Consider the following 13,643-nt stretch of genomic DNA (forward strand, 5'->3'; position numbering starts at 1 on the left):
ATGGGGTATTGTGTGTAGATTGATGAGGAAAAAAACAATTTAATCAATTTTAGAATAAGGCTGTAACGTAACAAAATGTGGAAAAAGACAAAGGGTCTGAATACTTTCTGAATGCACCGTATGTATATACAGTGGGGAGAACAAGTATTTGATACACTGCTGATTTTGCAGGTTTTCCTACTTACAAAGCATGTAGAGGTCTGTATTTTTGATCATATGTACACTTCAACTGTGAGAGACGGAATCTAAAACAAAAATCCAGAAAATCACATTGTATGATTTTTAAGTAATTAATTTGCATTTTATTGCATGACATAAGTATTTGATACATCAGAAAAGCAGAACTTAATATTTGGTACAGAAACCTTTGTTTGCAATTACAGAGATCATACGTTTCCTGTAGGTCTTGACTGCAGCAGGGATTTTGGCCCACTCCTCCATACAGACCTTCTCCAGATCCTTCAGGTTTCGGGGCTGTCGCTGGGCAATACGGACTTTCAGCTCCCTCCAAAGATTTTCTATTGGGTTCAGGTCTGGAGACTGGCTAGGCCACTCCAGGACCTTGATATGCTTCTTACGGAGCCACTCCTTAGTTGCCCTGGCTGTGTGTTTCGGGTCGTTGTCATGCTGGAAGACCCAGCCACGACCCATCTTCAATGCTCTTACTGAGGGAAGGAGGTTGTTGGCCAAGATCTCGCGATACATGGCCCCATCCATCCTCCCCTCAATACGGTGCAGTCATCCTGTCCCCTTTGCAGAAAAGCATCCCCAAAGAATGATGTTTCCACCTCCATGCTTCACGGTTGGGATGGTGTTCTTGGGGTTGTACTCATCCTACTTCTTCCTCCAAACACGGTGAGTGGAGTTTAGACCAAAAAGCTATATTTATGTCTCATCAGACCACATGACCTTCTCCCATTCCTCCTCTGGATCATCCAGATGGTCATTGGCAAACTTCAGACGGGCCTGGACATGCGCTGGCTTGAGCAGGGGGACCTTGCGTGCGCTGCAGGATTTTAATCCATGACGGCGTAGTGTGTTACTAATGGTTTTCTTTGAGACTGTGGTCCCAGCTCTCTTCAGGTCATTGACCAGGTCCTGCCGTGTAGTTCTGGGCTGATCCTCACCTTCCTCATGATCATTGATGCCCCACGAGGTGAGATCTTGCATGGAGCCCCAGACCGAGGGTGATTGACCGTCATCTTGAACTTCTTCCATTTTCTAATAATTGCGCCAACAGTTGTTGCCTTCTCACCAAACTGCTTGCCTATTGTCCTGTAGCCCATCCCAGCCTTGTGCAGGTCTACAATTATATCCCTGATGTCCTTACACAGCTCTCTGGTCTTGGCCATTGTGGAGAGGTTGGAGTCTGTTTGATTGAGTGTGTGGACAGGTGTCTTTTATACAGGTAACGAGTTCAAACAGGTGCAGTTAATACAGGTAATGAGTGGAGAACAGGAGGGCTTCTTAAAGAAAAACGAACAGGTCTGTGAGAGCCGGAATTCTTGGTGGTTGGTAGGTGATCAAATACTTATGTCATGCAATAAAATGCAAATTAATTACTTAAAAATCATACAATGTGATTTTCTGGATTTTTGTTTTAGATTCCGTCTCTCACAGTTGAAGTGTACTTATGATAAAAATTACAGACCTCTACATGATTTGTAAGTAGGAAAACCTGCAAAATCGGCAGTGTATGCATGTAGGTATGTATGTATGTATATATGTATGTGTGTATGTACAGTATGTGTGCATTCTAGTGCTAGTGTGTGTTTGTGTGCATGTGTGCCTACGTGCCAATGTATTAAAAAAGTATGAAAATGTATGCACTCAGTACTGTAAGTCGCTGTGGATAAGAGCTTCTGCTAAATGACTTAAATGTGTGTGTGTGTGTGTCTGAATGCGTACGTGCATTCGTACATGCAAATATGCGTGTGTGTGTGTGTGCCATGTGTGTGTTTAAATGTGTGTGTCTCTCTGCTCTCCCACCTTAATGAGTGTACTCAGACAGAGACAGGATCACAGCACTGCAGGGAGAGGCAGCCAGGGGAGAGAACAAATGTCACATCAACACTGAGCGAGAGAGCAGGGAGGATGAGAGTGGGAGGAGGGATGTGAGGGGAGGGGGAGAGAGAGAGCGGGAGAGAGAGAAATCAAGAGAGAGGTTAGGAGGGGGAGGGGCAGAGAGAACATAGGGAGAGAGGGCGAGAGAGTGGGAATTCATGAGGGAAAAAGGAAATGGAGGAAAAAATGTATGGAGAGCATGAAGAGAGGAGAGGACACAGGAGACATGCACACCTCTCTCCTCCCTCCATCCCTATGACTTTCCTCCTCTCTGCCCTACTGCCTATCTCTCTCTCTCTCTCTCTCTCTCGCTCTCTCTCTCTCTCTCTCTCTCTCTCTCTCTCTCTCTCTCTCTCTCTCTCTCTCTCTCTCGCTCTCTCTCTCTCTCTCTCTCTCTCTCTCTCTCTCTTTCTCTCACTGGACCGACATGTCCTCCAGCTGTGGGCTAAGTACTCTGTGTGCATGACAGACTCTCGTCCTCTTTTCCACTTTTCCTCTCTCCCTTTTTCTTTTTGTCCTCTTTACCTCTTTTGCTATGCTTCTGCCATCCCCTCTTTTTATCTCTCTCCCCCCCCTCTTTCTCTCTCTCTCTCTCTCTCTCTCTCTCTCTCTCTCTCTCTCTCTCTCTCTCTCTCTCTCTCTCTCTGTGTCCTTATAATTCTCTCTGTCTCTCTATCTCTGTCTCTGTCTGTCTCTCTCTCTCTCTCTCTCTCTCTCTCTCTCTCTCTCTCTCTCTCTCTCTCTCTCTTTCTCTGTCTCTCTCAGTGTGTGTTACAGTACTGTATAGGTAGCCAATGAGGAGCTAGTGAGTTGACAGTCTGTCTCTAGAGGTATTTTAAGACCAGTTTCTGAAAAGAGGAGGTAAAAACCAGTAGGGATATGCAGGCTGGCTGGAGCAGAGAGATACTAAATAAAGAAGGAGAGAAACGGAGAGAGAGCAGGAAAGAGAGAGAAAGGGGAAAGATGGTGGCAGTGGCTGACTGCGTGAAAGCCACATGATCCTGTGTGCGTCTCTCCGATCCCTCGGGCCTCGCTTAGCGAGAGGGAGAGCGAGAGAGAGAGAGAGAGAGAGAGAGGGAAAGGGGAGAGGAGGGGTAGAGAGGTGTAACTGTAGAACCAATAGACTTATAAAGAGAGATGGAGGTTTGTACGATAGTTGAGGGAGGAGAGAGAAGGAAATACCAAAAGGGGAAGGCAGATACATACACTACATGACCAAAAGTATGTGGACACCTGCTCGTCCAACATCTCATTCCAAAATCATGGCCATTAATATGGAGTTGGTCCCCCCTTTGCTGCTATAACAGCCTCCACTCTTCTGGGAAGGCTTTCCACTAGATGTTGGAACATTGCTGTGGGGTTTTGCTTTCATTCAGCAACAAGAGCACTAGTGAGGTCAGGCTCCAGAGAACACGTTTTCACTGCTCCAGAGTCCAATGACAGCAAGCTTAACACCACTCCAGCCGACGCTTAGCATTGCTCATGGTGATCTTAGGCTTGTGTGTGGCTGCTCGGCCATGGAAACCCATTTCATGAAGCTCCCGACTAACAGTTATTGTGCTGATATTGCTTCCAGAGGCAGTTTGGAACTCGGTAGTGAGTGTTGCAACCGAGGACAGTCGATCTTTACGCGCTTCAGCACTCGACAATCCCGTTCTGTGAGCTTGTGTTGCCTACCACTTCGCGGCTGAGCCGTTGTTGTCCTAGACGTTTCCACTTCACAATAATAGTGCTTACAGTTGACCGGGGCAGCTCTAGCAGGGCAGAAATTTGACGAACTGACTTGTTGGAAAGGTGGCATCCTATGACGATGCCAGCACAGACTGGAATATGTTCCGGGATTCTTCCGATAGCATTGAGTACACCACATCAATCACTGGCTTCATCAATAAGTGAATCGATGACGTCATCCCCACAGTGACCATACATACATACCCCAACCAGAAGCCATGGATTACAGGCAACATCCACACTGAGCTAAAGGATAGAGCTGCCACTTTAAAGGTGCGGGACTCTAACCCGGACGCTTATAAGAAATCCCGCTATAACCACCTACGAACCATCAAACAGGCAAAGAGTCAATACAGGACTAAGATTGAATCATACTACATTGGCCCTGATGCCCGTCGGATGTGGCAGGGCTTGAAAACTATTACAGACTACAAAGGGAAGCACAGCCGCGAGCTGCCCAGTGACACAAGCCTACCAGACGAGTTAAACACTTCTATGCTCGCTTCGAGGCAAGCAACACTGAAGCATGCATGAGAGCATCAGCTGTTCCGGATGACTATGTGATCACGCTCTCCGAAGCCAATGTGAGTAAGACTTTTAAGCAGATCAATATTCACAAGGCCGCAGGGCCAGAAGGATTACCAGGACGTGTACTCTGAGCATGCGCTGGCAAGTGTCTTCACTGACATTTTCAACATGTCCCTGACTGAGTCTGTAATACCAACATGTTTCAAGAAGCCCACCATAGTCCCTGTGCCCGAGAACACTAAGATAACCTGCCTAAATGACTACCCACCCGTAGCACTCACGTCCATAGCCATGAAGTGCTTTGAAAGTGTCACGCGTGTCAGTGTAATGCGGTGGAAGAAGTCAGGCGTAGGACACAGAACTCTAAGAAACGTACTTTACTAAACAAAGTAAAGACAACAACACAGAATACCTCCACACAAGGAGGAACTAACCCGCTCACTAACAACACACGTAACAATAAACAATAACACACAAACTCCAAATGAGAGACAGGGGTAAATATAGGGAATACAATCAAACATAATGGGGAACAGGTGTAAACAATAAAGACTAAACTAGACAAACACCGAAACATCGATCGACAGCAGCTAGTACTCCAGGGACGACGAACGCCGAAGCCTGCCCAAGCAAGGAGGAGGAGCAGCCTCGGCTGAATCCGTGACAGTACCCCCCCTTGACGCGCGGCCCCAGCCGTGCGCCGACCCCGGCCTCGGGGACGGCCAGGAGGACGCGGAGCAGGGCGAGTCGGATGTCTCCGGTGGAAATCCCTCAACAGGGAGGGATCTAGGATGTCCCTCCTAGGGACCAAGCACCGTTCCTCCGGACCGTACCCCTCCCACTCCACGAGATACTGCAGACCCCCATCCGACGCCTCGAATCCACGATGGAACGGACTGAGTACGCCGGAGCCCCCTCGATGTCTAGTGGGGGGCGGAGGAGCCTCTCGTATCTCATTCTCCTGGAGTGGACCAGCTACCACCGGCCTGAGGAGAGATACATGGAACGAGGGGTTAATGCGGTAATTAATGGGTAGTTGTAACCTATAACATACCTCGTTCAATCTCCTCAGGACTTTAAATGGCCCCACAAACCGCCGACCCAGCATCCGGCAGGGCAGGCGAAGGGGCAGGTTTCGGGTCGAGAGCCAGACCCGATCTCCCGGTGCATAAACCGGACCCTCACTGCGGTGGCGATCGGCGCTCGCCTTTTACCGTCTGATAGCCCGCTGCAGATGGACATGCGCAGCGTTCCATGTTTCCTCCGAGCGCCGAAACCACTCATCCACCGCAGGAGCTTCGATCTGGCTCTGATGCCAGGGTGCCAGGACCGGCTGATAACCCAACACACACTGAAAAGGCGTAAGATTAGTAGAGGGGTGGCGGAGTGAGTTTTGGGCTATCTCTGCCCAGGGGATATACCCCGACCACTCCTCCTGCCGGTCCTGGCAATAGGACCTCAGAAACCTACCCACATCCTGGTTTACTCTCTCCACCTGCCCATTACTCTCAGGGTGAAAACCCAAGGTAAGGCTAATCGAGACCCCCAAACGTTCCAGAAACGCCCTCCAAACTCTAGAGGTGAACTGGGGACTCCGATCAGACACCATATTCTCAGGCACCCCATGGTGCCGGAAAACGTGAGTAAACAGGGCGTCGGCCGTTTGTAGGGCTGTAGGAAGACCTGGCATAGGAATGAGACGGCAGGCCTTAGAAAACCGATCCACAACGACCAAGATCGTGGTATTCCCCTGGGAGGGGGGAAGGTCCGTGACAAAATCCACCGATAGGTGAGACCACGGCCGTTGTGGAACGGGTAGAGGTTGTAACTTCCCTCTGGGCAGGTGTCTAGGCGCCTTACACTGGGCGCACACCGAGCAGGAAGAAACGTAAACCCTCACGTCCCTAGCTAAGGTGGGCCACCAGTACTTCCCGCTAAGGCAGTGCACCGTCCGACCAATACCAGGATGACCAGAGGAGGGTGACGTGTGAGCCCAATATATCAGTTGATCACGGACCTCGAGCGGCACGTACCTCCGCCCCTCTGGACACTCTGGGGGAGTAGGGTCGGCACGTAACGCCCGCTCGATTTCCGCATCGACCTCCCACACCACCGGTGCCACTAGACAAGACTCCGGAAGTATGGGAGTGGGCTCAATGGACCTCTCCTCTGTGTCATATCGTCGGGACAGGGCGTCTGCCTTAGCGTTCTGTGACCCTGGTATATAAGTGAGCTTAAATACAAACCGGGCAAGAAACATGGCCCACCTAGCCTGACGAGGGTTCAGTCTCCTCGCTGCCCGGATGTACTCCAGGTTACGATGGTCAGTCAGAATGAGAAAAGGGTGTTTAGCCCCCTCAAGCCAATGTCTCCACACCTTCAGGGCTTGAACCATCGCTAGCAGCTCCCTGTCCCCCACGTCATAATTGCGTTCCGCCGGGCTGAGCTTCTTAGAATAGAAAGCACAGGGGCAGAGTTTTGGAGGCGTGCCCAAGCGCTGAGACAGTATAGCACCGATCCCTGCCTCGGACGCATCCACCTCAACTTGGAACGCCAAAGAGGGATCCGGATGTGCCAGCACCGGAACCGAGGTGAACAGGTCCTTCAGATGTCTAAATGCCCTGTCCGCCTCAGCCGACCACTGCAAACGCACCGGGCCCCCCTTTAGCAGGGAGGTGATGGGAGCTGCTACCTGTCCAAAGCCCCGGATAAACCTCCGGTAGTAATTGGCGAAACCCAAAAACCGCTGCACCTCCTTCACCGTAGTGGGAGTCTGCCAATTACACACGGCTGAAACGCGGTCAATCTCCATCTCCACCCCTGACGCCGACAACCGATGTCCCAGAAAGGAGATGGACTCCTGGAAAAACAGACATTTCTCCGCCTTCACATACAGGTCATGCTCCAACAGTCTACCCAGCACCCGACGTACCAGGGACACATGCTCGGTTCGTGTAGCGGAGTATATTAGAATGTCATCAATATACACCACTACACCCTGTCCATGCAAATCCTGGAAAATCTCGTCCACAAATGATTGGAAGACTGAAGGAGCATTCATTAAGCCGTATGGCATGACGAGGTACTCATAGTGACCCGAGGTGGTACTGAATGCTGTCTTCCACTCATCTCCTTCCCTAATGCGCACCAGGTTGTGAGCGCTCCTGAGATCCAATTTTGTGAAGAATCGCGGCCCGTGTAATGACTCCGTCATACTAGCAATCAGAGGGAGAGGATAGCTGTATTTAATTGTAATCTGATTGAGACCACGGTAATCAATACACGGGCGTAAACCCCCATCCGTCTTCTTCACAAAAAATAAACTTGAGGACGCAGGGGAAGTGGACGGCCGTATGTAACCCTGTCTCAGAGATTCGGTGACGTATGTCTCCATAGCTGCCGTCTCCTCCTGAGACAGAGGATACACATGACTACGAGGAAGCGCAGCGCCTACCTGGAGGTCTATCGCACAATCCCCCTGTCGATGAGGTGGTAATTGAGTCGCCTTCTTTTTACAGAAGGCGAGTGCCAAATCGGCATACTCAGGAGGAATGTGCATTGTGGGAATTTGGTTCGGACTTTCCACCGTCGTTGCCCCTACGGAAACACCTACACACCGCCCGACACACTGATCAGACCATCCCTTGAGAGCCCTCTGTTGCCATGAAATGTTGGGGTCATGAGATGTTAACCAGGGAAGCCCCAACACCACGGGAAACGCAGGAGAGTCAATCAAATACAACTGTATAATCTCCTCATGGCCCTTTTGCGTCTTCATTTTAAGTGGCGCTGTGATCTCCCTAATCAATCCCGACCCCAAAGGGCGGCTATCTAAGGCATGGATGGGGAAGGGCACATCAACTGGTACAATAGGGATCCCTAACTTATATGTGAACCGGCGATCAATAAAATTCCCAGCTGCGCCTGAATCTACTAGCGCCTTATGCTGGGAGTGAGAAGAAACCTCAGGAAACACAACTTTAATACACATATGTACAACAGAGTGCTCTGGGTGAGTTGGGTGCTTACTCACCTGGAATGACTCATCAGTGCGTTGCCTACTGCCTCGATTCCTAGGAGACCCTCCCTAGCACCGAACCGCAGTGTGTCCTCTGCGGCCACAGTTGGTGCAGGGGACGGCCTCTCTCCTGGTCTCTCTCCTAGTCTCCTTCCCCTCTGGGGGATGATCGAACAACGCCCTGAAGCGGCGGGTGAACTCCGCATAGTTTACTGTAGCGGCGTCTATTCCCCCCCACTCGGCGTTGGCCCACTCCAGTGCCTTGCCGGACAGACAGGAGATGAGGGTGGACAAGCTCTCGTATCCCGAGGGCGCCGGGTGGATGGTTGCCAGGTAGAGTTCCACTTGGAGTAGGAACCCCTGACACCCGGCCGCGGTGCCATCATAAGCCCTCGGGAGAGAGAGCCGAATCCCACTGTACTCCAGAGGTGAAACGATGGGTATGGCTGATGGTGGTGGTATCGTTGGAGGAGGTGTGGGCAAACCTCATCTTTCCCATCGCCTCAAAGTGTTCATCACCCCTTCCATGGCGGTGCCAAGATCCTGGATCATAGCCGCCTGTTGTAAAACGCGCTCCTCCAGTGATCCCGTTGGCACCGCCGCTCCTGCTGACTCCATGTCGTGGTGTGTTATTCTGTCACGCGTGTCAGTGTAATGCGGTGGAAGAAGTCAGGCGCAGGACACAGAACTCTAAGAAACGTACTTTACTAAACGAAGTAAAGAACAACAACACAGAATACCTCCACACAGGGAGGAACTAACCCGCTCACTAACGACACACGAAACAATAAACAATAACTCACAAATTCCAAATGAGAGACAGGGGTAAATATAGGGAATACAATCAAACATAATGGGGAACAGGTGTAAACAATAAAGACTAAACTAGACAAACACCGAAACATCGATCGGCAGCAGCTAGTACTCCGGGGACGACGAACGCCGAAGCCTGCCCGAGCAAGGAGGAGGAGCAGCCTCGGCTGAATCCGTGACAGAAAGGCTGGTCATGGCTCACATCAACACCATTATCCCAGAAACCCTAGACCCACTCCAATTTGCATACTGCCCCAACAGATCCACATATGATGCAATCTCTATTGCACTCCACACTGCTCTTTCCCACCTGGAGAAGAGGAACACCTATGTGAGAATGCTATTCATTGACTACAGCTCAGCGTTCAACACTATAGTGCCCTCAAAGCTCATCACTAAGCTAAGGACCCTGGGACTAAACACCTCCCTCTGCAACTGGATCCTGGACTTCCTGATGGGCCGCCCCCAGGTGGTAAGGGTAGGTAACAACACATCTGCCATGCTGATCCTCAACACGGGGGCCCCTCAGGGGTGCGTGCTCAGTCCCCTCCTGTACTCCCTGTTCACCCATGACTGCATGGCCAGGCATGACTCCAACACCATCATTAAGTTTGGCGACGACACAACAGTGGTAGGCCTGATCACAGACAAAGATGAGACAGCCTTTAGGGAGGAGGTCAGAGACCTGGCTGTGTGGTGCTAGGATAATAACCTCTCCCTCAACGTGATCAAGACAAAGGAGATGATTGTGGACTACAGGAAAAAAAAGAGGACTGAGCACGCCCACATTCTCATCGATGGGGCTGTAGTGGAACAGGTTTAGAGCTTCAAGTTCCTTGGTGTCCACATCACCAACAAACAATCATGGTCCAAACACACCAAGACAGTCGTGAAGAGGGCACGACAAAGCCTATTCCCCCTCAGGAGACTGAAAATATTTGGCATGGGTCCTCAGATCAGATCTTCAAAAAGTTCTACAGCTGCACCATCGAGAGCATCCTGACTGGTTGCATCACGGCCTGGTATGGCAACTGCTCGGCCGCCGACCGCAAGGCACTACAGAGGGTAGTGGGCCTCCTGTAGCTCAGTTGGTAGAGCATGGCGCTTGCAACGCCAGGGTTGTGGGTTCGATTCCCACGGGGGGCCAGTATGAAAAATGTATGCACTCACTAACTGTAAGTCGCTCTGAATAAGAGCGTCTGCTAAATGACTAAAATGTAAAATGTAGTGCGTATTGCCCAGTACATCACTGGGACCAAGCTTCCTGCCATCCAGGACCTCTATTCCAGGCAGTGTCAGCGGAAGGCCCTAAAAAATGTCAAAGACTCCAGCAACCCTAATCATAGACTGTTCTCTCTGCTACTGCACGGCAAGTGGTATCGGAGCACCAAGTCTAGGTCCAAAAGGCTTCTTAACAGCTTCTAGCCCTAAGACTCCTAATCATGGCTACCCGGACTATTTGCATTGCCCCACCACCCCACCCCCTCTTTTACGCTGCTGCTACTCTGTTTACTATATATGCATAGTCACTTTAACTCTACCCACATGTACATATTATGTCAATTACCTCGACTAACCGGTGCCCCCGCACATTGACTCTGTACTGGTACCCCCTGTATATCTGTAGCTCAGCTGGTAGAGCACGGCGCTTGTAACGCCAAGGTAGTGGGTTCGATCCCCGGGACCACCCATACACAAAAAGAAAAAAAAGAAAATTATGCACGCATGACTGTAAGTCGCTTTGGATAAAAGCGTCTGCTAAGTGGCATATTATTATTATTATTATATAGCCTCCATACTGTTATTTTATTTTACTGCTGCTCTTTAAATATTTGCTATTTAAAGTGTTTTACTTAACTTTTTTTTTATTTTCTTAAAAACAGCATTGTTGGTTAAGGGCTTGTAAGTAAGCATTTCCCTGTAAGGTGTTGTATTCGGCGCATGTGGCAAATCAAATTTGATTTGATTTGATGTTGAAAGTCACTGAGCTCTTCATCAAGGCCATTCTACTGCCAATGTTTGTCTATGGAGATTACATGTATGTGTGCTTGATTTTATACACCTGTCAGCAACGGGTGTGGCTGAACTAGCCGAATCCACTAATTTGAAGGGGTGTCCACATACTTTTGTATATATAGTGTATATCTATGTATATGTTGTAAAGGGAGTAGAAAAGGGAGAGTACTTGACAGGAAGAGAAATCATGAAATTGAGGGAGAGGAGAAAATAGAGGGAAAAGAAAGAGGTTAGAAAGCGAAAGAAAAAGATGGAGCAAGTTACTGAGAGAGTGTGAGTGAGAGAGAGAGAGAGAGAGAGAGTAAGAGAGAGAGAGAGGGAGAGGAGAGAGAGAGAGAGAGAGAGAGATAGAAGGGGAGCGGGAGAGAGAGAGAGAGGGGGAGAGGGAGGGAGACAGAGAGAGAGAGAGAGAGAGAGAGAGAGAGAGAGAGAGAGAGAGAGAGAGAGAGAGAGAGAGAGAGAGATGAGAGAGAGATGAGAGAGAGAGATAGAAGGGGAGCGAGAGAGAGAGAATGAGGGGGGAGAGGGAGAGAGAGAGAGAGAGAGAGAGAGAGAGAGAGAGAGAGAGAGAGAGAGAGAGAGAGAGAGAGAGAGAGAGAGAGAGAGGGAGAGAGAAGGAGAGAGAGGAGGAGTGGAGCAAGCGAATGAGAGAGTGTGTGCGTGTGCTGCTGCAGTAACCTGTTTTTAGCTGCTGCAGATAATCAATCACCCAGTACAGCCTTGAGACACAGGAACTCTCTTTCTCTCTCTCTCCCTCTCTTTCACCCTCTCACTCTCTCTCCCTTTCTTTCTCTATCTGTCTCTCTGTCTCTCTCTCTCTCTCTATCTCTCTCTCTCTATCTATTTATCTCTCTTTGTTTTTCTGTCTCTGTCTCTATCTGTCTCAACCTTTTTCTCTGTCTCTGTCTCTGTAGCTCTTTCTATCTTATTCTCTCTTTTTTTCTCTCTCTCTTTCATTCTTTCTCTCACAAACATACACACATGCTTCACACTTATACACAGATGGCACACACACACACACACACACACACACACACACACACACACACACACACACACACACACACACACACACACACACACACACACTGCTCCCAGCTGTGCTATGGTTAGCTCCTTTTGAATGGCGATTTTTCTTTTAGAAGTGTGGGTTTTTGAAGATGAAATGCTAATGCCCTTTCTACCCACCTCTGCCCTGACACTTTGATACTACAATGACCAGGGGATACACACACGCACACACATGCACCCACAATAAACATTTACACTTCAAACACACTCCCACTCAACCTTCACACGCTTATAAACCCTCTTCTTCTCAGCATGTATACTGAGACACATTGCCAAATAACACACTTAATACACATGCAATATATGACTGCACAGGAAGGAAATAAATAAATAAATATGATAGGCACAGATATCCCCATAATGGCCAAGGTAAGAATTGTGAGTGTATCTGGTCCTAGATCTGTGGATAAGGCCATGTAACCGTGGTCAATGGTACTGGCTGTGTCTGAATACCCATACTTACGTTCTAAAAAGTAGGCCTTTTGGGTATGCGAAAATAGAACGTTTTATATGTGACATTTCTGAAATGTAGTATGCTTTAAACGCCAGGATGTAATACTGATTTAGGCTTTGACAAACATCCCCACAGCATGATGCTGCACCACCATGCTTCACCGTAGGGATGGTGCCAGGTTTCCTCCAGACGTGACGCTTGGCATTCAGGCCAAAGAGATAAATCTTGGTTTCATCAGACCAAATAATATTTTTTCTCATTGTCTGAGAGTCCTTTAGGTGCCTTTTGGCAAACTCCAAGCGGGCTGTCATGTGCCTTTTACTGAGGAGTAGCTTCCGTCTGGCCACTCTACCATAAAGGCCTGATTGGTGGAGTGCTGCAGAGATGGTTGTCCTTCTAAAGGTTCTCCCATCTCAACAGAGGAACTCTGGAGCTCTGTTAGAGTGACCATCGGGTTCTTGGTCACCTCCCTGACAAAGGCCCTCCCCCGAGAAGGGTGTGTCCCTTTCCAAATCATGTCCAATCAATTGAATTTACCACAGGTAGACTTCAATCAAGTTGTAGAAACATCTCAAGGGTTATAAATGGAAACAGGATGCACCTGATCTCAATTTTGAGTCTCATAGCAAAGGGTCTGCATCCTTATGTAAATAAGGTATTTCTGTTTTTTATTTTTAATACATTTCCCCAAATATCTAAAAACCAGTTTTTGCTTTGTCAATATGGGGTATTGTATGTAGTTTGATGAGGAACATTTATAATTTCAATCCATTTTAGAATAAGGCTGTAACGTAACAAAATGTGGAAGAATGGAAGGTGTCTGAATACTTTACGAATGCTCTGTATACTCCATTAATTGTTTTTACCGGTACCAGGCTGCCTGCAAAAAAACATATCTCTAGCTTAAACAGAGAGATGTTGATGGGGATTTTTTGATTGTGTTAATTA

At 48.8% G+C, this 13,643-nt stretch overlaps 1 protein-coding gene across 1 annotated transcript in view; it reads left to right on the forward strand.

Moving 5' to 3' along the window:
- The window catches only part of cacna1aa (calcium channel, voltage-dependent, P/Q type, alpha 1A subunit, a), a 136,735-nt gene that overhangs the window by 23,145 nt on the left and 99,947 nt on the right, over positions 1 to 13,643 (forward strand). The gene's annotated exons all lie outside the window — the stretch shown is intronic.

Source organism: Coregonus clupeaformis, chromosome 35, assembly GCF_020615455.1.
Source record: "Coregonus clupeaformis isolate EN_2021a chromosome 35, ASM2061545v1, whole genome shotgun sequence".
Lineage (NCBI taxonomy): Eukaryota > Metazoa > Chordata > Actinopteri > Salmoniformes > Salmonidae > Coregonus > Coregonus clupeaformis.